Genomic DNA, 25,344 nt, shown 5'->3' with positions numbered 1-25,344 from the left:
GATTTATCTTTTGATTATAAAATTGCCAGTATACATATTATTTGATGTGGAGCTTTTCTCCCCAGGCCTCCGCTGTAAATGGACCTCATTCCAGTCGGACTTTCCCGGTAAACAAATGTAAAATAAAATAAAATAAAATAAATAAATATTTGCTGATCCTGCAACCTCTCATACTGAAAATAGCAAAGAATACCATGTTGAGAAAATGGATACCAGGACTGACCCCTGACTGACACCTATCATAACCTAAACACACTGGGAATTACAGGCATATGCGTATTCACTGTTTGAAGTTTGTTCATCAACCATGCCTCAGTCTATTAGTTTATATATGAGCTGACACTCTGAGTGTCTACAGACTAATGACTATTCCACAGTAGGGTTTGAAGTCAAGTTCTTTGTCTATATCCAAAACAAGCTAACACAACCAGTAGACCCCTTCAACCATACTCATGAGTCATACAAATCAACCAGGGTTGAAAGAATATACCTCCTCTCCATGAAACCATGTAGGAAATCTTCCATAAGATTGTACGTTTGTCATCAGTTTTCAGTAAATTCATAAATAACTCTTAAAAAAAATTTCCTAACATTGAGTTTCTCCTTATTTGGTGTTAGTTTTCAACTATATCCATCTTTCTGAGTTTGAAAACTCATACAGTGTTGGATAATCACCAGTCTTTGGATGCAAAGATACTACTTAGGAGTGCTTTAATTATGACAACAGAAGGTTTCTTTAGACAATTTACAATGGCACATAAAATACCATGTAGGATTATGCGGTAATACACTATGATTTTGTTTTCTTTAGATAGTGTAGGTAATACAGTACCTTCATTCAAGTATAAGCATTCATAGTGCAGAAAGTCACAATTAAAAGAAATCTGTGAAATATTAACTGACCCTACATTGGAGAATGCATCTCATTTCCTAAGATAAACCAGTGCAGACTTGGAACATGCAACTTCAAATGGTGATTTCAGCTTTTCTGTGGTTGTATCTAACATATGGAACAAACTTCTTCTTAAACCCTTCATAAGATAGAATAATGTCAAACATGTTTTTTGAAACTTGCAGAATGCACTTTGTGAATAGTTGGGCCTGCACTTATCTTGTTTCTTAATGGACACCAAACATTATAAAAAAAAAAAAACTGCTTAACATCAGCTTTATTTACTTTAACATTTTCAGTTATTATTGTCTCTCACTGTATTAGTAGACCTGTGAACACCATACCAGATCCACAGACAACCACCTTACTGCTTCCCAGTACATCATCAATATATGTTTGATTACCTACATTTTGAGACAAAATGTGTTCTTCATGGGACCATGCTGTCTGTAACACCCAGTGTGAGGGCAGATCCCTCATACCACTGATCTTTAACATTACAACTTCTAAGGTCACAGTGCACTGTTGTCTAGTTCAATATAAGTATAGACACATACAGCCAAATCCCTTTTCAATATCTTTATCTAAGGCAAGTGTGTCCAACAGGTGGCCCACCAAAGCATTTTATCTGGCCTTCAGTATATCCTGCAAGAAACTGTTTTGAATGAATGCTTATGTGTTGGATATTGTAATATGGCCCCCAAAACCTTGACAAGTATGGCCCCTTAAACTTCAGCTTTACTCCATAGCATATCGCCTACTCCGAGGTTATCTCCGCCTAACATATAAAGCTATGTCAAACCCAGCTTCCCATACTCTGGAACAGGCTATCCATCTATGTCAAGCAAAGTTCTTCATTAGCACTCTTCAAGAAAAATCTTGATGAGTGGATGGGAAATAGGAAATACACCCTGGGGATCACTTCTGTGTCTCTGCTTGACAGTGGCACAGGAAAATAACTTTATTGGGTGGCGTAAGCCAGTGAACCTTGTTGGCTAGGCTTATGTAGGCCCTTGGGCCAATAGCCTAGTACCTACCTATGAACCTATGAACCTAAATTATATGGTAAGTGGCCCCGAACCAAAAATGTTTGACATCCCTGGTCTAAGGCTATCTTAAGCCATCACGTACAGGTTTCTATGCCCTTCATGTCAGTTTCTGTCCCATTTGTCAGTCTTCTACAATTGAAGTGCTTTGTCTCGCTTAGTTGCGATATCATGCCACTACCTTTTCTTGTTTTTCACTGAACTATATCACTGCTTAATTTTCCTTTCTATGTCACTGTTTGTTTTTCCCACAAAACTTCTTTCTGCCTGATTACTACGCCTTCATACTCTTTATTCCTCCTCCTTTTCTTAGGGGTGTCTGCATGGTAACTTTTAAAGAGAGAATCTGGAAGTTAAGTGTTGAGAATTGAATTGCTCATCAGCTTTATCTTTAGTAAAGAAAAAAGAATTGCAGTTTTAGTTTTATTGTTTTGTATAGGTAAGACTCCTGAATTTTCAATTAACTCCATATTAAGAACTTGTTCATGCAGTATTTAGACTTGTTGGGCTACAACTCTTCATAACTTTTGGCTTGCAATTCATGCTCTGATATTCTTAAGACTAGTTAATTGTAAAATTATTAAATGTCTATAGAATAGACATTGTAGATTAGTTTCTGACTTAGAATATAACATTTAAAATAATGTTTATGTATATTATTTTACTTTCATGACCAAATTAATTAAATCAACTTAAACATAAACAATAGTTTTCAGTTTATTTTTTGTTTTACAGCTGTAGGCCTGCAATTCAGTCTTATGACTCACAGACTAAATGACATTGACTGAGTGAAACTTGCATCCAACTGATTTAATTTTGTCACTTATAAATACTGCAAATATATTTAAGGTTATGTAAGATTTACATTAGCTTCTACTGTGTTAACTTCTGAAATGAACAACACTTAGATGTTAGCTTTATTTTTTAACTGTGAGTGAATGGTTTAGGGTAAATATGAACTTATATGTATAAATATAAAGAGTACTGTGTGCAGTCAACTAGCTGCACTGAAGGTATAGATTTAAGGAATGATATTTTAGGATGAGTTGAGAATACTAATGGCTCCAGAATAGAATCCATGCTCAAATGCTGATATCAGATCATGTGGATATGCTCAGATGAGAGAAAGCAGTAGGCAGAAAATGCATGTACAATCAGAACAGTGTTTACTTCCTTGGTAGTTGGTGCTACACAGTGAGTGGTTGGTGACACTTACCAAGGACCTGACATTTCCAGTGGCAGCTCCGAGGATGGTATTTTAAAATGCTGATGTTTGCATTTTTGTAATGGTTATTTGTGAAGTCCACCACTATGCCAATGTGCAAATTCAGTTAATGCAGGTTATTCATGCTGAATAAGAAAATGAAAAAGCATTTTTGAAGAAATGCCTACTTTTGTCAAATGTGTAAACTTGCTGAAGTCAGTCCTCAAGTATGTGCAAAGTACTACATGAAAATATAAGTGCTCTTATAATTATGGAAGTTTTGGAGTATTATTAACAAATGCAGCTATGTGCAAGTATGTTTAAAGTATTCATGGCAAGTAGCACACTGCACAGCTACTTTTATTACCTTTTAAAACATATAAAGGGGTTTTATATATTTTATATAGGAGTGTCCTTATGTTGATACTCTGTTGATTTCATTAAAAGAGTGGAAAGGAGAAGACAGGAAAGATTGGAAAAGTGAAGAGATAAAGAGGAAAACAGAATAAAAACATCAAAAGGGTTGTGCTGGAGGAGGTAGGAGATGAGAGGTACTATATTTTAGTGGGGGATAGACACCCCTTTTTCAAATGCTTTTTACCTCACATGGTAGTTTGTGAAAGAAATAGGTTAGAGGGTGTAGGTGAGAGGATTAGGGAAGGAGAGAAGTGAAGAGGAGTTGTGCTCAGGAGGACACCACAGGAACTCAAATGTTTCCACTGCCTGATGGTGTTACAATGGAAGATATTGTTGTTAAGAGGCTGGAGCTGATGGTGGGTTGGTTGGCACTGACCTGGGCAGAGACCCATAAACCCACTGAAGAGCAGCCTGGACTGATTGAAGTTGTCTTTCCACTACTTGCTCCACCACATCCTCAAACAAGTCCTGAAACCCATGGTCTGAGATGTTTCACAGGCTTTCCCATGCTAGAGTCCCTAAGAAACTGGTGTCACTGCCCCAACCAAGTTAGGACATCCCCGGATAGGCAGTGGGAGAATGTGCCCTGACCTGGGACAATCAAAGTTGGGCTTCTCTTAGGGATTCTGGACCTGTCAAAAAGTTAACATTAATGGAAGAGGAATAAATAAAAGTAATTTGTAAGTAAAATAAGGAAAAGAGAGGATGGGAGACAAGAAATGAAGTCATTATGCAGTACATTGGGCAGTACATTGGTGCAATATTTATCAACAGTAATTTCTTATTTTTATTAAATCTTTATTGAGGAAAAAAAAACATTCTGAGAAATGGTACTTGAAACATGGGAACGAGCAGTATATATTTATCAAGTGTGATGATTTTTACATTTGCAGTTTACTAATAATAATGAGATAAGCTGGTATAGTATAAGAGACTGTAATACATTTTGATATTTCTTGTTGACATGGACTGTGCTGCAATTGTATACTGAAAGTACTTTACTTATTTTATTATCTTTATGTATGAATAACCTCTGCAATTATTCTTAGACAATAAGTATAAAAGAGATTATTTAACATTTTATTTTGGAATGGAAGTCAATTTTTTTTGCATACTCATAAGTACTCTCAGTCAACCTCTTTAGTTGTCTTTCTTCCTGAGCTTTATTGCAGGTGATCTCCTTTTTGTCTGCACAGAGAAGACATACAGGTTGGTTGTACAGCTATCACAGATGTGTGTGTGTTTACATTTATCTTACATGATTACATTTACTAATTTGCATAGTACTGAAGTTATTCTTGCATTTGCTTAATTTGTTTGCCTATTTCTGTACACATTTCTACTGAGTCTTGCTAACCATCGAGGCTCAGACTTTCATACAGTAATTGTATCTGAGCCATCTGTGCTAATATGTGTATCTTCACTGCTAGTTGTACTACAAAGATAGCATGACTTTCTTCAAATTATGAAATGTTTATGTCAGTGTACAGCTTGTCTCTTTAGGAGATGGGTACTTTCTGAAACCTTTGCATGCATTTTCATTGAAGTTTGTACTTTTCACTAAGATTTGCATACTTTACTTGCAGTTTTAAATACTATCATGATAATTTGCTCTAAGCAATACATTTTTACCTTCTCCTCACAAAGATGGGCTGCACACATACATAACATGTAACAATAGAAAGGAAGTCATGACATATTTCTAGTTCCACTTGCAGTAAACAAAACTTATTTTCTGTTACAGATAGATGCACTACAAATACTTCAAGGCAATGAGTGAATAATTTGCTGCTTAAATGTAATCATATTGGGGGATTAAGAAGAAATATATACAGAAATAAGGAAACAGTACAATTCTAAGTATACTTTGTTTTGGTAATTCATTTGCTCCTAAAATCAGACCCCCCCACTTGCTTTCTGATTAGGGTGTGGTGGCTAACTGCATTCAGCCATCTTGTATTCACAGTTAATATTTTGGAATAATTTTTTTTTTTCATAAATATGATCTTACTAAATTGTTTGTGACCTACACAGACCAACTGATTTTTTTTCTAAAAATTGTCTGAGTGTAGTACAACTAATTACTAAGCTAATACCTACAGTATATGAAATTATGTGGCAATGCAAATATTTATTTTCTGTTGTTGGCTGGAGTGTGGGGAGTGCCTTCTGTGTGGAGTCTGCATGTCCTCCCCGCAGTTGGGTAGGCATTCGAAAGACATGTGTAAATGGGCGTGCCTATGTTGAAGGTTATAAGTCGAGCTGGCACTTCGGCATTTGTGAAAATATACTGCCAATCATTAGCAGACCGGAGTTCCACTGTGGCGACCCCTAACCAGGAAAAGCCAAAAGACAAACAACAACATATAAATGCAGATATATTTACCTACAAATCTCTCTCTCTCTTGCTCTACCTCTCTATGTATATAGATTATATCTATCTATGTATCTATGTATCCATAGATATAGATAAACATGCATACATTATTGACAGGTATGTGTATCACCTCTATAAATGTACATATGCTTTTCTATATAAACACCAATGCATGAGTACACATAAAAAAGCAGTATTTGCTTCTAGAAGCATTTCTATTTGCATATATGTTTACTGGCATTCACACCTTTGCCTGAAATATATAAACCTATTTGCATGTAAGCATATCTATTCTTGTATATACTTGCATGTATGCACTACTTATCTTGTATGGCCTTTAAACCTATGTTTCATAAGATTTAAAAAATGTAAAAATACTTATTATAGAAATCTGGCCTTCTTTCCATCACCTGTTCTACCCACTCAACCAGCTGGTCAAGACTATGGCTCTATAGCCCATCTTACCTATGGTGGCAATGGGACTCAGAAAGGTTGATCCCTGTCAGGTATGCCGGGTGATCACATAACTCTTGCCAGATGTCAAATTTTTTCCTATCTGTGCCATGTACTGATGTTTCCATTTTCCTCCAGGTACAAGTTCCAAAAGAGGCAATAATGATTTTGGTCCCCTTGCCAGACCAGCTTGGAGCTCCACCCCATTCTTTCACAGGAGCTACCATCTCCCAAATTGCTAGTACCAGAATGAAAAATGTAAAGGCAGGGCTGTGGCTTGCAAGTTTTTAAACACTGTATGATGTGGGACATCACAATACCAACCCATCTTCCATGTAGGGGCATTAGACATGGGACTCCAATTATTGGCAAGTTGGGTTTTACCAAAGTGCTTTTATCACACAGATATTTTTTAGAGGAGGAGACTTACATTTCCTTTTTATGGTAAATAAAAGCCAGTTTTGAAATAATTACTTTTAACTTGCATATATATGTTTTGGTGACCCTGTGTTAATGTTTTTATCTTTACTTGAACAAAAAACATGAAGCATTCATTAACCATTTATTTAATCATGCTTTTTCAGTGTTATATCAGTAAATCCTTTTTTACCCTTTTAAAAAATAAATCTCCCTGCTGATGCCATTATCTTATCACATAAATTACTGAATGTTTTGAGATGATGAGGTGTGTCACAATACCACAGGATGGGTATACATTAGGCATCATGATTATACAAAATTCACTGCTGCTGAGTCCATTTTACCTTTTCTATGCATAGAAAGATTTGAGATACATTACGCTTGTTTGTTCATTCAAGAGTTCAGCTTATCTCTGTGCCACATGGTACAACTCACCCACAGCTACTTGAGGTCTCCTTACATGAATCTGTTGATATATGTGCTCAGGTACAATTCATAGAGATAAACATAACTCAGCCTAGTTTGCATACAAAATGCATAAGTGAATTTAAGTGAATACATTTAAGATTGCTTTATTTAGTTTTTCTTTTTTTTCAAAAACATTTTTATTTTGTTTCCATTATAAACATACTCAATTGTACATATAACAAATACAATAAAACAATAATAAAACTATTTACAATATTTACATTCATCTATGTTAAACAATAATTTTATCCCTGAGAAGTTATCAGCATTTGTTCAAAAGGTTTTCCAATTTTTGCCATGCTATTTTTATGAGTAATATTATGAGTTCTATAACAAACAGTTTGCAGTTCTTTTTTTACAAACAACTTCTGCTATATTAATAAAATGTTTAAACATCAAATCTTGTTTACTTTCCAGTTCAAAGTAATAACTTTTCTGACAATTGCAAGAAGTGACCGGAGTAACTGAATCTGAGATTTAGGTATTACATTAGGTATAGGAACATTGAATAGGATTAGTGAGTTAGAAATATGACCGTTATCAGACCATAAAGCATTTACAAAATATCTGAAGTCTTTCCAGTATTGAACAACCTTTCTACATTCAATGAATATGTGAACCCAGTTGGCCTCTATTAATTCATCACATTTCCAACATTTACTTTCACTGTTTTTGAGTATAAGATTTATTTTATGTGGAGTATAGAAGCCCTTATTCATAAATTTCCATGTATACAATCTCCAGTATAATGAAGAAGAGGTACCATAAGTAGAATTGAGTAAAATTTTTTTTGATTCATCAGATATTTTTTCTCCATTCATTTTTATATAGTAATTCCAAAAATGTGAGTCAAACTTTAGAGTGCCTTTTCTTAGTATCCTATAGATAGGTGAGATACTTAATTTTTGATTATCTGTCTTTTCAAGACACTTAATAAAAAGCTGAATCAAACTAGGTATAGATTCAGTCTCTAGGTTGATTAATACTCTCATTTGTTTTCTATAAACGGCCATAATGAGTGTATAAACAACCAGCTGCCTTGACTATTATCAAAACTACATAAAAGAGAGTTAAGTGGTTTAATACTCTTATTTTCAATAAACTGATGCCAGAATATCAAGTTATTTTCCTTTAATTTTTGCATCACGTTGATGTTGAAAGAATCTAGGCAGTCAGGGGAGTATGTTATAGGGAATATAAGAAATAGAAATTATTTAATGTTGTAATTACAATCAATTATATTTTTAAAGTTATTAAATATTTGTCATAAGAAAAATGATCAAACTTCATATTAAATAAACAAAATTCACATAAAAGCCAATGAACTCTACTTATTCCATATTGTTCCTTAAATTAATTTTCTATAGTTCTGACATCAGTTATATGAATCTCATGTATTGTTTTCCAGCCAGATATATAAATAGGTGTGATCCAATATAACATTCCATTAATTATAACTGATTTGGAATAAAGATCTAAGCTAGGGAATGCTACCCCATTACTTTTCTAAGCTCTAATGTGACATTTATATTCAATCCTAGGTTTTAAGGGAACCCATAAACATTTAAGTAGCATGAAATCTAAATTTTTAAATAAGTTTTTGGGAGAGGGTAGCATCAATGACTGTATACAAAACAAAAATTTAGGTAAACTTATCATTTTAATTAAAGAGAGCCTATCCTCCATTGTGAAGAACATTTTATTCCATCGTTTGATTAGTTCACTAATGCTGGTTATTAAATTATTGTAGTTTCGTTTAACAGACTCTTTCCATGTACTCTTTATACTGACACCCAAATATTCTAATACATCATTTTCCCAGTTAAATAGGTATTCTCTCTTAGGTTTTTGTTGATCTTTTTGTTAATTAGTAATGTTTTGGATTTATTATGACTAAATTTAAGCCCTGAAATTCTTACAAACTTGCTTAAGGTATTTAAAACATCATGCAAAGAATGATCTATATCACCCAATGTTAACAACATATCATGAGCAAATAATTGTATCTCAGGACAATAGTCCTTATTAATTTGAAAGCCTTTTATATTTTGCTTGTTTCTGATATATGTAGCAAAAGGTTCCATTGAAAGAGCAAACAATAATGGTGACAAAGGACAACCTTGTCTAGTTCCCGTGAGGATTTCTAGTGGTGAGGATAGACATGATCCAATTTTCACATAAGCTTGTGCCCCGCTATAAATTTTCATTAATAAGTTGACACAATCTGAGGAGAATTCAAAAACAATCAGAATTCTTTGTAGATAAGACCAACTAATAGAACAAAAAGCCTTTTCTATGTCTAGGCTGATAATAGTTAGCTGTCATTTGTATGTTCATGCTATGTCTATTAATGATAGTAATTTAATAATGTTATCTTGCACTTTTCTATAAAGAATGAAATGAACCTTGTCTGATCATTATGTAATGAAAATTTTATAATCAGTGCTTAGTAATGAAATTGGTCTATATGAATCACAATATTTGGGGTCCTTACCTTGTTTTAATATGGGGGTGATAATTGAGTATTTCCATGATGAGGGTGTTATACTTTTTTGCTTAACCATAGTAAAGGCACTCAGTGTTTTCTTTATTATATATACAGGAAAACCTTATACAGTTCAGGAATTATTCCATCCAGTCCTGGAGCTTTATTATCTTTTAAATTTTTTATTTGCTCTTTTACTTATGTTAGTGTTATTTGTTTATTTAATATGTTATTTTGTTGCACTGGCACCTTAGTAGTTATATTTTCTTGAATAAAAGTATTTATTACATTATCTGTCTCCAAAAGTGGTGTTATTATTTATATCTTTATAGTAGTTTTTGAACACTTCTAATATGCCCATTAAGTTAGATGCACTCTTAACTGAACCATCACTTTTATATTTAATCTCATTAATAAAATTTTGATTGTTTATTTTTTTTGGATCTTACCGCCATTTTATGTAGATATTTGGGATTTAGAGCATAAGATTGCAATTTCAATTTTTCCAGGTTTATGGCTACCCTATGATTCAGAACTTTAAGTATTTTTGATTTAACTTAGTAATTTTGTTATGTGCTACTTTGATATTTGGTTTTGCATCCATTTTTAACCTATCTACTTTTTTTGTAAGTCTAAAATTTCTTTGTCCCACTCTTTCCTTTTTGTAAGGTACCAAGATTTTATACCATATATAAATTTTAAAGGTGTCCCATAGTATAGTTCCAGTCACTTCACCATTATCATTTGTTTCCATAAACACGTCTATTTCTTTCATTATCCATTCCCTAAAGTTACTTAACTTAGTTATGTAAGCAGGAATTCTCTTCAGAAATCTTAAATCATTTGTATGTGTAGTTAATGTAAAGTTTATTGCATTATGGTCCGAAAGTGGAGAAGTCATTATAGATATGTCACTTATTTTAGAGTCTATATTATTTGATGCAAAGACCTTATCAATGTTTGTATACCAAACCAATATGAATAATGAGTATAGAATAAGGAATAATGTTCTCATAGACAATGTATATCTTTAAGGTTCATCTGGTTTGTAAAGTCATTTAACTTCTTGGCTTGAGATGTTAGTTATATTTTACCATTTTTAGAAGTATTGTTGCCTGATAATAGGCAGTTAAAGTCACCTGTTGCTATAATTTCCCCTTCTGCATTTAAAGTAATCAGGTCCAGATATTTTTCAACATATTTAGTACTCAGTACTGGTATCCAGTATGCATTAATCAAAGTATAATACTTCTTATTAATTTCCAAAATAATCATGCTTATCATTCCATCTTTATCTGAAATTATATCTATAATTCTTGGCATAGTATAAGTATTTTTCCATAGACTAAGAGTGCCCTTCTCTTAGTCTTAAAACATGAATAAGTCAGAATGGTATAGCCATCGAATGAGTATTTTTGTAGATCTTTTTTTAATAGATGGGTTTCCTGTAAAAAGATGATCTGGGATTTATGCATTTTGATATATTTAAGCAAACCAGCTCTTTTGATATTATTGTTCAAACCATTAATATTTAATGCTAAACATTTATAATCCATTGACTATAATGTGTATGTTATTACTAACTGAAAGACCTTTCTTCCTTGCTGACTTGAAATCTAGTGAAAACTTACTTATCATGGATGCATAACGTGTATAAACCACTACTTTCAAAAACCCTAAACTTTTTACAAACACATAAATGAAACTTAAAGTTTCTAGTTTAGTTAAAAACTTAACTAAACCATCCATCCACCACCTCTCCAATACCAAACAACACAAATTATCCATCTCGGCTTAGAATATAGTATAAAAACAAAAAAGAAAAGCATTATGAAAGCAACTAAAGAAATCTGAATCCATGAAATATACATTAGAATGAGTGTCCAATATATCTGAAGCTATATGAATATGTCACATATGATAATAGCACCTCTAATACACAGATATGCCAGAAATACACATCAGGTGAAAGTATGTATAAACATTAGAAGCTGAAGGTTATGAAGATTGTCATTATTTCCAAGACTTTTCAAGTAACATCAGATAATTTAACCATTTTGTCAGTCATCTATCTAACATTTTTCATGTAAGGATCTGTTGAATATATATATATATATATATATATATATATATATATATATATATATATATAAAAGACTTACTACAACATAACTATTATATTTTGAATTATACACATATTACTGATATGTATTAACAATATCTATGTTGACGTCTTTCATTTGGAAGGGGGAGAGAGAGAGAGAGAGAAAAAAAGGGCCTCATAACACTCTGTTTAGTTACTAAAGGTTTAGTTATATAACATAAGTCTGATCTTAATATGCATAATGAGTTTTCTAATGCAGCTGCTAGTTCACTTGATGTCATTTAGTTACTAATAGTATCATTGAATCTCCAGCTTTATTTAGTTTTGATCATTTGAGACAGGTAGCAAATGTTATAGGAAAGTGTAAAATTTAAAATCAGCAATAAAGTTATAAATTATTTGGAAGCAGTTCATATTTTCTAAACAAGAAACATCTTTAGTAAATTATCACTTTGTGACATAGACCATCACACATTTGTATAAATGAAAACAAAACATAGTGGCACATTTTCAGTTGCAAACATTATACATCACCTATAATCTATACAGTCATTGTTAGTCAAACATTAGAAAGCTCAGTTAGTTCCTGCCTTCCTTTAAACTTCATTCTCTTCCAAAACATTATTCTCCGTGTAGTGTTTCCACAATTCCCATTTTTTTCTATGTAATTTGCTCCTTCCCTTTTCTACAAATCCCACCTCCAGTTGTTTTATCTCTGTTACTATATTCATTACTTTTAGTACAGTTGGTTTAGACTTTAATTTCCATTTTCTAGTAATTATCTTTTTGGCAAACACCAGAATTAAACTCAGCAAAGCCATACTATGTCTAGACAATTCCAATTCTGCATCATAGTTCAATAAAATAATTTGCTTAGTTACATCAATCTGCTCACTCAATATTTATGTTAGAGTAGTCTGCACGAAATTTTTTAAAGACTGACAAAAATATATTTCCAATTACTTATTTTATTTCCCATCATATCTCCAACATTTGCAATCTAGCAGAGGAAAAAATTATTTGGAGTGTACTTGGGGTATAAAAATACCTTTGCAAACACTTCCAAGCAAGCATAGTAAATCTTGTCTTTGTTGCACATTTGGGAAACAAGCAGACATCCCTCATTATATTTTTGTTAGGAAGCAGTTCTTATTGAATTTACTGAATAGTTCTTTAATTTGTCTGAAGGTTAGATGCAGCTGATTTATGTTAATATTGATGATACGAGTGTCATTTATCAATGGTAATTCATGGCAGTAGCAGTGAAAATATTTGGGGGCGTACTACTGATGACAATGTGAAAGATAAATATTTTCAGTTCCTTTTTTTATAGATTATTCTACATAGAATATAAACACATATAAGTACATAATTTGAACAGAGTGAAATCTGATGTTCCATATTTTCACGAGTGTATTTTGTTGTCAGGATACATGCTGCTTTAAAGTGTGATTTGTGACTGCCAGTCATGAATGAAAGATAATGGTGGGGGAAGAATACAACTGTATTAGTAATGGCAAAAGATAGCAGTTTAATAACTGTTTGGAATGCTTTTATGCATTTGTGAATGACGCTGTACAAGTTAATACTATACAACTGTAACTGAGTGAATTCTGACTTGCAGTATGCATAAATAAATGAGGATGCTGTGTCACCATGAAAGTGTTTGCACTCAGTTCACTGATTTATTTCTGATGAATGCAGGCATGCATTCATTTCTATGTTGTTTGGCTGATGAGTGGATCAAGTTTCAACATATTATTTTTTGCATGTCATTTTGGATAAATGAATGATATGACAGCAGGGATTCAGACAGAGAAAAGACAGTTTTAGGCATGAAGAGAAGCACGTGCTCATGGAAGCCATTTGGATATGTAGCAAATACCTTTTTTGGAAATGTGGGGCACAAACAAGATGAGAGGGCAATGGCCTAGAACCAAATACAAGAAGACGGCCAATGATATGGTAGGACATGCCAGAGCAAAGAGCAGAATGCAACTGCTCATAGTACAGCTGACGAGGGGACTCAAACACTCATTCCTTCAACACCTGATGAGGAAAACCTTTCTAATTGGGGGATGACTGTGAAATGGATGAAGATGGCACTGGGATAATCAGAAGTGGTGTGGATACATGCTCTTATTCATGTCGGCGTTATCAACAGATATCTGTTCAGTAAGATTAGTTTGACCACTTTAACGTATTTAGAGAAATGATTGCTAAAGTGAAATGACTGCATGTAACAGATGACAATTACTGTTAAATGTGAACCCTCCACTTCTGCACATAATCACATTGAACATAGTGTGCATGGTAAGTGTACTCCAGACCTCAATACACACCATACAGTTGTGTAAACCCATATTAATGTACTCAATTCTTTACAGGGTAAGCAGAAGCAACAAGCAGTCTCACTACACTAGTAACATTTGCAGGATATCAGCAGTAGAATGGCTGGTGGTGATGATGATAGCATAGCTATACTCTGAGAAAGCCTGAGAAAAGTGGCACACAGTATAAAAATGTAATGTCAGGATCTCACAAGCTATAACATGTTAGGAAGTCAACAGGAAGTTCACTAGATCACAAAGTCAAGTACATGGTGACATTATACTACAGGTTGCAGAGGTACAAAACCCATGCACCTCAATACTAGTACCTCCAGGTACACAAGAATACTTTCTGGGTGATGGCAGAAATTTAGATGTAAAAGTGCTTACAGTGAGACCTTAACAAAGGGGTGTAAAGCTCAGGAATATGTCACAACTATAGCAGGAATCACATAAAGCCTTAGCTGTCCAGTAGTATATGTGACATGACAATTAAGGCTCACTGCACTGTTACAAAGAGTCAGCTAGAAATGGTCAGAGTCTTGCAGGTTGTACATGAGAATTTTGAACACTACACTGATTTTTTAATTTATTTTATTAATTTTTATTTATTTTTAATTATGCTTTATTGACTGGGTTATTATCACTAGGCTAGTGGCTAATTGTCAGAGGAGTCCTGTGGTGGTATTTATACTACTACCATGGGAAATTTGGCCAGGGCATCAGGGAACCTCCCTTACACTTTGGAGCTGCTAAATGTAACTGGTAGACTCCTGCAGCAGCAAGGAAGATGCATAAGATGAGGAGATAAAAACTATGGGGAGTCTGGAGGTGCAGAAAGATGATTTGGAGAAGAATTTGTTCTATTTGGAGTATCAGAATGATGACAAAGAGTTCTGTCTGGTGGGTAGTAAGATTAGCAGTGTTTAGCTGTCAAAATGGACAGTGGTGTGTGCTAAATACGACGTGGATATTTTTCTTTTAGAGGATGTAAGATTCCTGACAAGTAAAGAAAGACTGCAAACAGAAAATGTGTGCTAGAAATATAATGCAGAACTTAGGGAGTGAAAGTTGTTCCAGAGTAGCTGTACTATGAAAAGAAACAGTGAAATACCAGATGTAACACTGGTATGGATGGGAAGGTTAACTGTCAGGGATGTGAGGTGGAGAGAACATGCTTATACAATTGCAACATTATATGCACATATTGGTAGTAATGAAAGCAGAATATGTTTCCTCAGATATTAGACTTTGTGGTAGTTAATATAAAAATGATAATTTGCTGGGAACATTGTGATTTAAGGGGAAGATGTAAAAAGAAGGGGAAGGGTGTAAAGAAAATACAGGAGATAAAAATGTGGTAAATGTGCTGTTTGGAACAACAGTTTATGGTCTTATAGAAGGGGGCACTTTGCTCTGAAATTTATTATTTTTTTTACTGGAAGCTTGGAGGTAGCAGATGGTGATACAGTTTTGACAGGCTCTTCAGACCATTTAGCAGTATTTATAAATGTGTTGAAATAAAGGGATTATATTTAAACAGGAAAGGGAATAAAAGAATAAATGATTATGGGATGAAATTGGAGATTAGGAAATACTGCAGTTATGGAAGGATCATATAAGCATGAAGGACATCAATAAAGATTGGTGTGAGTGGTGGAGTGAATTTAAAAACAAGTCTAAAGAGTACATTTCTCAATAGCTAGATGTAAGAAAGGAAGGAAATTGAAATATTGGAAAATTTATAAAAATGTTTTTGAGAATTTAGAGAATCATATAAAACAATTTTATGGTAAAAGAAATATATAACAGAAATAAAAAAGGCATCACTGTTTAGGAAGAGATATGATTTACGAGAGAGGTGAGTACGTATCATCATATTTGTGTAAAATAGTAAACAAGGATAATATTGCAATGAGGGAAATGAGAAATGTAAAATGAGAGGTTAAAGAACACAAGAGGAAATTATGAGTGTTGTAGTACAGCACATGGAAAAAATAAGAGTATAAGGATGGAAATAAGAGAAAGGAAAGGAAAGGAATGAAATTTCAAAAATGAATTGAGGAAGAATTTGAGAAATTAATTACTGTTAATAAATTGGATGAAGAACCTAGGAAAGTAAATGTATATAAGGTGTAGATGGTATAGAGTATGGAATGTACAACAAATTAATGAACTGACGAAGACAGTATTTTTTGAATGTACTAAACAAATGGTTGTATGAAGGATTTGATTATACAGAGTTATGTAGTGGGATATTAACATTTATGTGGAAGAAAGATGAGAAGAATGAAAAAAAGCAGAAGACACATCACACTAAATAACACAGATTATGCATTTTTATGGGCATAAACAGAGGAGAATGGAAGGAAGAAAAAGAGATATTATGGAAGGATACCATTTAATTAATTAATTGAAAAAGAAGGTATGAGGATGGAAATGCTATGCAAGACATTAAACAAAGTCTGTGTGACATTTGGGAGATTTCAGATAGTCCTTGAACTCTTTGAATGTTAACACTATGTTAAACAAAAGGATCACCTACAGAACACCGACAGCTCAAAACACTGTCACCCATATGGCCGACACCATATGGTCGACACGCACAATATCGACAGCGGCAGAACACTACACTAAAGGAAAATAAAATTTCCTTTTTTGTGCTACGCCACCCCTGCACCCCTGGTGGGGGGCTCTGCCCCCCACAGCCCCCGTACCTTTAATATACCAAATCCAAGATCACACTACAGTACAAGAATGGAAATGTTTCTATTCTGCACTATTGGGAGATAGCGTTTCCCCATTCCTGATATTCTGAACGTCGACCATATAGCATTAGCCATATGGGTGTCGGTGTTTTGAGCTGTCGGCGTTCTGTATGGGATCCAAACAAAATTATAACATTAAGCATACAATACAGGTCCAGATGAATTTACCTACCAAGGCAGGGCTTGTACAATCTGCAGGTAGGTTACAGTTTAAGAATTTCTTTGGCTGGGAGACGTATTGTTCCTAGGCATTAAGGAGAGATATAATAGGGACAGTTTTCCTGTAAAAGATGTCTTCATAAAATAACCAGAAAGAACTGTATGTGTAAACATATCCATGAAAGGGAGAGTCGTGTCACTTTATAACATTTATGCCCTTGTAGATAAAACAGGTAAATTTAATTTTTTTGTGTTTCTATATATTTATCTACAGGTTAATTGGGTAGATGATTTTTCTTGCTCATTTGGCAAAAAGGCAAGAGACAGACAAGGGGAAAGCTAGAGGAATGATGATAAATTAGGGGAAAAGGTTGTAATACAACCTGAACTGGTTAACAAGATTAGTACTGCAGTAATAATGACTGATTAAGCATTTGAAATCAAGATGATCATAGGGAAATAAAGTGAATTATCATAGAATTATCATACCAACCTTGTCCTTACTTTGCTAATATTAAACCATTCCAATGTGATACATCGTGATTGCATTTATTTAAAAATAGCTAATAAAATACTACTGAAAGACTGAAATTACATTTTAGCCATGAGGTCAGTGGAATCTGGAACGGGCATGTCCTTCTTGCAGGGTTTAGATGAATGAAATGTTAATGAATGACACCTAACTGTTACTTTAGCTTTCTTTTAATGAGAAACAAAAACTACTGGAAACATGCACCCTAAATGTGCAGAGCTGAAATGGAGTATCATCTCAGGAGCTGGTGGACTGATTGGGTTAGTTATGATTAATCATTTTAAAAATCCAAAATAAGGTCCAATAATGTATCAATCATACTAAAATCTGGAAAAATAAACAAATAAACTAGTAAACCAAGTCCGTTCTTAATATTTAAGTAGTTTGATAAAAATAGTAAGTGCATTCTTCACAATAAATTATACTTCACTAGATTATTCCTCATAAAACATGTAGCATATTTAAACATCATGATTATAAATTGCATGATGTAAAACTATCCAATCACTGCAAAGCTTTATGATCTTGATATTAACACATTTATAGAATTCATAAGGAATTACACATTTTTGACTTCCAGCAAAGTATCTGCATTGCAACATTTAAATCTCATGTTAACAAAATCCAAAACAAAAAAATATTAAAACTTCTTACATTTATGCATTCTACTCTATACCTACATAAAGTATTATTCAAATTTCCTGTCTTTTTTGAATACAGGTGTTCATAAATCCTGATTCTCAACAGTCTAGTAGTCTTATCTATATAATATTGTTCACATCCAGAACCCTGTGCAAATGAAAACATGTTATTTGATGCACACTCAAAATAGCCAGGGCTAGCATAACATATTTTGGTGGGCTTGTGGTAAATAGATGGTCCATCAAAAAAATCAACAATAAGTATAGTCCTAACATTTATATGTTTCACTTCTGTAATAAAACCTATAGGTCTTACCTCACTACTACTAAAATATTCTTGTACTTCCTTCAACAAATACCATTAGAATCATTACTGTAGGGCAATAGCATAGCTCTATTTTTGTTCATCTTTAGCCCACTTATTCCATTTTGTGGTGCTGACAAAAATTTTTATTCTACACCAGTGACAGAAATAGTATCCATAGGTTTAACTTTCTTTTACTCAATTTCATTTTTAAATTTATTCAGTGATTTTTTTTCCACATGACCTCTTACCACAAAGCTCTGCACCATTTTATTCAACTTATATTTTAAACAACTCTGTTCTGTATTATACCTTTAAACTCTGCAAAATTGCACATAAGCTATACTTTTTTTTAAGTAGTATGGCACTTACCTGTATAATGCAACAAAGTATTGTTAGTATACTCCTCAAGATATTTTATGGCCTCATAGTTACTATATATTTTAAAAAAAAGAAATAAAGTGGTTATTTCCCAGTATTCCATACATGGATTTAATTATTCTGGAGTCCTTCTCCACACCAGGAAATTATCCTCAATAAGTCAGCCATAAAAATAGGAAAATGACCATTGTTATACAAATACTTTTTTCTCCTTAAAGGATATAAAAAGTTCAACAAAACTGGGTACCATTGTGACACACATTACAGCACCTTCCTTCTTTTATATATCGTTCTATTAAAAACAGCAACAAAATATATTTGTTAAAATCCCATCAATTAATATAGTTAATAAGCTTACTGTGGCTAGCAAAAACTTTTTCCTTTCTATCAGTTTGAAACCAATTCATTATCAACTGACATCATGTAGCATACCATAATATAAGTATCTGATATCCATTGTCACTACTAAATCATTTCTCATGTGCACTTCTTTATTATTTTTCAAATAAATTCAAATATTCTGGACCTTGCCTCTTGTACTTGTGATTTACCAGTTTGTACAATTCATATGGTAATGGGCCTTGTTTTAGATTCAGAAGCCACTGTTTATGTATTTTCGGTAATCCAAAAAAAAGTAGCCTGACTTAGACTTTTCTACTATAGAATAATCTGATAAATCACTAGTAATAAGACCCTCACACATTAAATCTTCCAGTGTAGTATCTATTATTCTATTTGCTTTGTCAACATCATTTTAGTGACTTCCTGATAAACATTTATTTTTTAGCAAAACCTCTATCAAAGTACTACAGTCATAATTATTTTGTACAACCACCAAAACCAGCTTGTCAGCCTTTATTATTCAAATGTTATTATCATTATGAAAAGTCATTAGTGCTTCTCAGTGACCGACAGCCAATTTCTTTTTACCAGCTTTCATTAAATAATCTCTTCTCTTTCCCTTTATAAGATTTTTTGAAAGGCTTCAATGGAGAGTGTATAAATTAAGACTATGTGTCCTTTTTTAAAATACTTCAATTTAAACTTCATCTATTCTCATTTTAATGAAAACTCAAGCAAGATTTAACTTCCTAGTAAGATCTTTTAAAGAACATACACATATTTTGGATTTTGTTGATACATGGCTTAGACATGGCAAAGCAGATACTTTGCTGGAAGTCAAGGAATTGAAATGGCAGACCCTATAGAATTCTTATATTAAGACAGAACTGACTGAAAATATCAATTACAAATGTACGTTAAAGCTTAAAACACTGAAAAGATCGAGTAGTTTTATGTCATATGATTTTTATTATGGGTATTTAAATGTGGTAATTATTTTATGTGGAATAGTCTGATAAAGTCAAATTACTGTAAAAACAAAAGAACTAATCATTTGTATTAAAGTATTTAAATATTTACAACTCACCTATGTTTACCAACATGATTAATCTTGTGTTACTTGGTCAAAACATGATTACTGTAAGCTAAAGCTTTTAAAGTTTCAGAAGTTCATCAAGAGTAACCTAAGCCAAATAAATGTGAAGTCTTGTGATTTCACAGACTCAAAACAGGGACACTCCCAACTTACTTCCTCCTAACAAAAAATATTTTTAAGGGAACAAGCCCCCCCCCCCCTGCTCTTCCAAATGTGTGGGCAAGCCATCGCACCTTGGATATTTAAATATACCTAGTCTGAGGTTACACAAACTAGAAGAAGAGGGAGAAACTAGAAATCAAAAGTAAAACTCACCTTTTTTGTTTCAACAATTCAGTTAATGTATAATATGTGCCATCCTGATTTTACAAAATGTTGACAAAATTAAGTTTACAACCTTTTTATTTTGATGTTACATGACTTAAATGTCTAAGCTATAATAACAAGCAGGTTTCCCAGGCTGACCAGTAAAAGGGGGACTTAGCTGAAAGTTCCAGATCTCCTTCAGTGTTGGAGAGGGTGTAGGATTTCTTGCAGCCACGGCACTGTCTAATGGAATCTGGGGGGTGAGGTTCTTGTGTCTGTGTGCATTAAAGTTGCAACAGGACATGTTGCAGATACTCAGCAATCACACATGCATAGGAATAGTGGGATATGCACAGTTTAACCACCTGCTCATACCTAGTAATAGGGAAGTTTCCCTCTTCCAATTTTGTATTTTCTTGTATAACAAGGAAAAAGGAAAAAAAATCCCTAGTCTGCTATGCAATACCTTCTTCCCTAGCTTACATTTCTATAAATGAATGAATGGACTATTTATTTATTGATTTATATTTATTCCAGTTTGGTGACCGGGGAGGTCCACGCCCATTTTCAGTGGAGGCCCGGGGAGAAAAGCTCAGCAATACCAAGTTACATTACATAGAGAATTACAAGAAAAATGTTTGCATTGCAATCAACAGGTAGTAAACAATCAACAGGTAGTAAACAATCAACAGGTAGTAAACAATCAACAAGTAGTAAACAATCAACAGGTAGTAAACAATCAACAAGTAGTATTACAGTCAAAACAGGTATCATTCAGTAAAGACAGCAAAACTATTAAAAATTTTCAAGAGAAAGACGGGCATACAGCATAATGACTGGATGTTACTGTTTAGTTACATTTATAATCTATAATTTAAAACAAAGAAAATTATTGTAAACAATGAATGTAATGGAGGCTACTTCCCAGAAATACATATGTATTATAAAGAAGAACTATCTTATATTGTGGTCCAATAACGTGAAAAAAAGTCTTTCTAGCTATATACATGCACACACACTTGTGTGATTGAGTACACACTCAAATACTCACATGTAGACAGACAAACTGCTTTTTGGTTACTCTCAAATATATACCTTACTAGAACTTCAGTTCTGCATCAATGTGAAATTTGCACTACAGTCAAAAGTGGATTCCTATGTCTGTTTGAGTTCTTTGATATAAGGAAATTAAAGTCATCTTGTCACATATCTTCATTCAAACCATCTGTGTATCAGACCTTATGCAAAGGTTAATTGTACGTGAAAATTTCAAACTCTTGATATGTAAAATAAAATATTATCCCCTGAAGTCTATTTGTAAAATAACTGACTTGAGTAAGAGAGTCAAGCCAAATGCAAATATTTCAATACAAGAGTGATGTAACTTTCCAGACAGGGTAACAGAAGTATAGAATGGGTTACCCCATCTAGTGAAAGTTGAGATGTGATAGCATTAAAACGTGCACAGCAGTAGGATAGCAAACTTAGATTTCATTGCTTCACACTGTCAGTTGAATGTGGATGACTGAAGTTTTGTTTTTATTAAAACAATGGGCAGACTGGAGGGAGCCAGTGTTTTTTTATATTTCTTTGTTCCTTGTTATGGCTGCAAATGCAGAATTAATTTACACCCATATGAACCAAAAACAGTGTACATTTCTTTCCTTGCAGTTTTATTTCAGTAACTTTTAATTGTGTGTGTCTGTGTGTGCGCGCGCATGAGGGTGCATGTGTGTGTTCAGCTCTCCTTTGTACATGCATTTTTCCAGTTTATTTGCTGTTGCAAGAAATCACCTTCAAACATTTTTGTAAGTTCTTAAATAACCCACTTTGGATGCAGCTACATGCTAGAAACCACTGTAGCTTACAGCATGGTGTTACATAAATAGGGTAGGCATTTAAATGTATCACATTTCAAAGATCTGTGGCAGTCTTGGCTGACAAGTTACAAAGAATGTTTGAAGGTCAATTCTTGCAACAAGTGAATAATCAAAAGAAACTGCATTTATAATGTCATATAGTCCACATTCCACTAATGGAATTTATGCTGGCCCTCCCCAAGTGATGGTACTGCAGTAAAAATCCTAATACTGTAAAAGCATTGTGCTATTAAGCTGATCAGTGTCCTCTGACCTACAATTGGCAGCATGCCCTTTTTCAATTCATCGTCTTGTATTAAGAAATTCATGTACTGCATAATAAAATCTGCAGACAATGATAATAAAAGGTATTAGGATAGCTTCTTAAGTAAAATGTAGCAACTTTCTTAGAATTACAGACTTGCATAATATGATGGAGAATTTAAACAGATGGTGCACATTCCATACATACATCTATATAATTCAGGCATTCACGTATGCACTCACACATACAGACACTCACACAGGCACATGTGTACACACACACACACACACACACACACACACACATTTGATTCTGTCATGTATCTTAGTGATTACAGATTTTTGAATTATTCCGGAAGCATACTTCTGTCTACTAACAAGCTGGATATGTAGTCAGAAGTAAGGTTTCCATGTGCTGAGGAGGGTATTAACCCATTAATGATGGTCTTCCTGCATCAAATGCTTACACTGTGGCACATTGTGCTAAACACTGAAAAACATTTCTTGTGAGTCTTTTATTAATTGTACTCCTCCTCCTCCTCTGCTAGCTTTGTCAGTGTGGCTCTTTCATTATGCAAGTAGTACTCACTTTGTTCTTCCACAGGAATCAAACCTAATTGCAGATACTCTCTGAAGAATATTTTGGATAAGGACTTCTGTTCAAATATCAGTTTATAATGGTTTTCCCCCAATGTCTATGAATACGACAGACCATTTAAATGTGCAAACATTTAGTTGTATGTTTTGTACATACAGACTGCAGCATGGAGTTCAAAATTATATGGGAAATAATTTTGACACTGAAAAAAATTGTGTATACGTATTTATTAAATTATTTATTTTTACCAATGCGCCTTCAAAGTTCTGCACCTTTTAAAGATATGTTCTCACTAAAGAACGTAACACTGAACTACTTTACATTTATATTGTCGGTTTAATATCTGTATTATTCAGAATTCTTTTACCCTTTAATGCAGACACAGATGCTCACCTGTCCTGTCATTAAAAGTTAATAAGCCTAGTATACTTCTAATCTACTGAATTCATTATTCAGATATCAATGACTGTGCAACTGAGAGACAAAGTAGCTAAAGAGCATTTGGCTTTCATTTTTAATTGGCTTGATTTATTTATTTACTTATTTATATATTTACTTATTTATTTAGTTGCTAACCAAGTAAGTGGCCTGGTTCTTGGACCTTTTTCAGCCATGGCTCATGCTGCATGGCAAAAATAACATGGTACATACACAGATTAGAAACACAGAATTAACTGTCTTAACTACATACATGCAGACAAAAAAATACGCATACAAGCAGAGTACAAAGTTGGTACATACATTGATTACAAACAAAAAAAAAAATCTAACTACATACATGCAAACACAAAATATAGCTGAAAGCAGAATGCAGAGTACAAAGCTGGTACAAGCAAAAATAAATAAATTAATTAATTAAATAAATAAACAGATTCACAACTACATTCAGCAGTTATTTCTAAGCTAGGCTCCCATCAATCATATAATGTTTTATAAAGGTAATAAGTGGAAATACAAACTAAACAATACAGTAATTTCTTTAATAAAGGGAAAATGATGTAGTTTAGTTTTGTATAAATCAGCATGTTAATTTAATATAGTATGTAGAGTAAAGTACATAATTATATAATACAACCAAGGTAAAATGTACATTTTTTCACAATCACTGGGACAACTAATTTGAACGGCTAAGCCTAGAAGTAAGTTTGCTTAGTTGCTCAATCATTTTCTGGATATGAAGATTATGAAAAAATATTAGAAAGCCTTCCCAAAAATAAGTACTGATTTAGCCGGTGAAATACATAACTTACTTTAAGACAGCTCTTCTCCTAGTCTCTGCTGAAAAACTCCATTGGAGTTCTGAAAAATGAAACTGATTTGGTATTCATTTCTGAATGTAAGTGTCTGATCACCATCTCACTGTGATCTCTGGCAATGAACTAATAAAAATACATTTTTTATTTAGAGCATACAATTGTTCTGAATGCCATCTAAACATTTCGGATAGAAAATTCTGGTATAATGTCAAAACGCTTGAAAAAATATATAACTGATTTTCCCAACCATATGTTGAGGACTTGATTGCGATAGTTACTGGTATGTCTTACAGACCCCAATACTCTGACATAGATGAAACACAAGTAATTTTTACAGCATTTATCATTTACCTTTATTTTTAATAATTTCCAACTCTGGCTACATTCTCAGATCTCTGATATAAAAACTGTTTTGTTAGAGAGCTTGGAGATGGTTGGCCATCAGGTACAATCAGTTACTGAAGTTAATGTCAGGCTGATATTCAGGTTTTATCTCATGATAGCTTCATTCAAGATACGATTGACAATCAATAAAATTGATCATAGAAGATGAAGAGGGGTCATAAAAGAGGAACAGTATTTCAGATTTTATATAATTATGTGACTCCCAGACTTTAAATAAACTGGCAAAAAAGCACGCAA

At 33.3% G+C, this 25,344-nt stretch overlaps 1 protein-coding gene across 5 annotated transcripts in view; it reads right to left on the bottom strand.

The window, feature by feature from the left end:
* The window catches only part of CHRM3 (cholinergic receptor muscarinic 3), a 3,548,735-nt gene that overhangs the window by 235,961 nt on the left and 3,287,430 nt on the right, over positions 1-25,344 (bottom strand). The window lies entirely within an intron of this gene.

Source organism: Protopterus annectens, chromosome 1.part2 (assembly GCF_019279795.1).
Source record: "Protopterus annectens isolate FY-2018-M chromosome 1.part2, PAN1.0, whole genome shotgun sequence".
NCBI lineage: Eukaryota > Metazoa > Chordata > Ceratodontiformes > Protopteridae > Protopterus > Protopterus annectens.
This window is presented reverse-complemented; position numbering and strand designations above follow the sequence as displayed.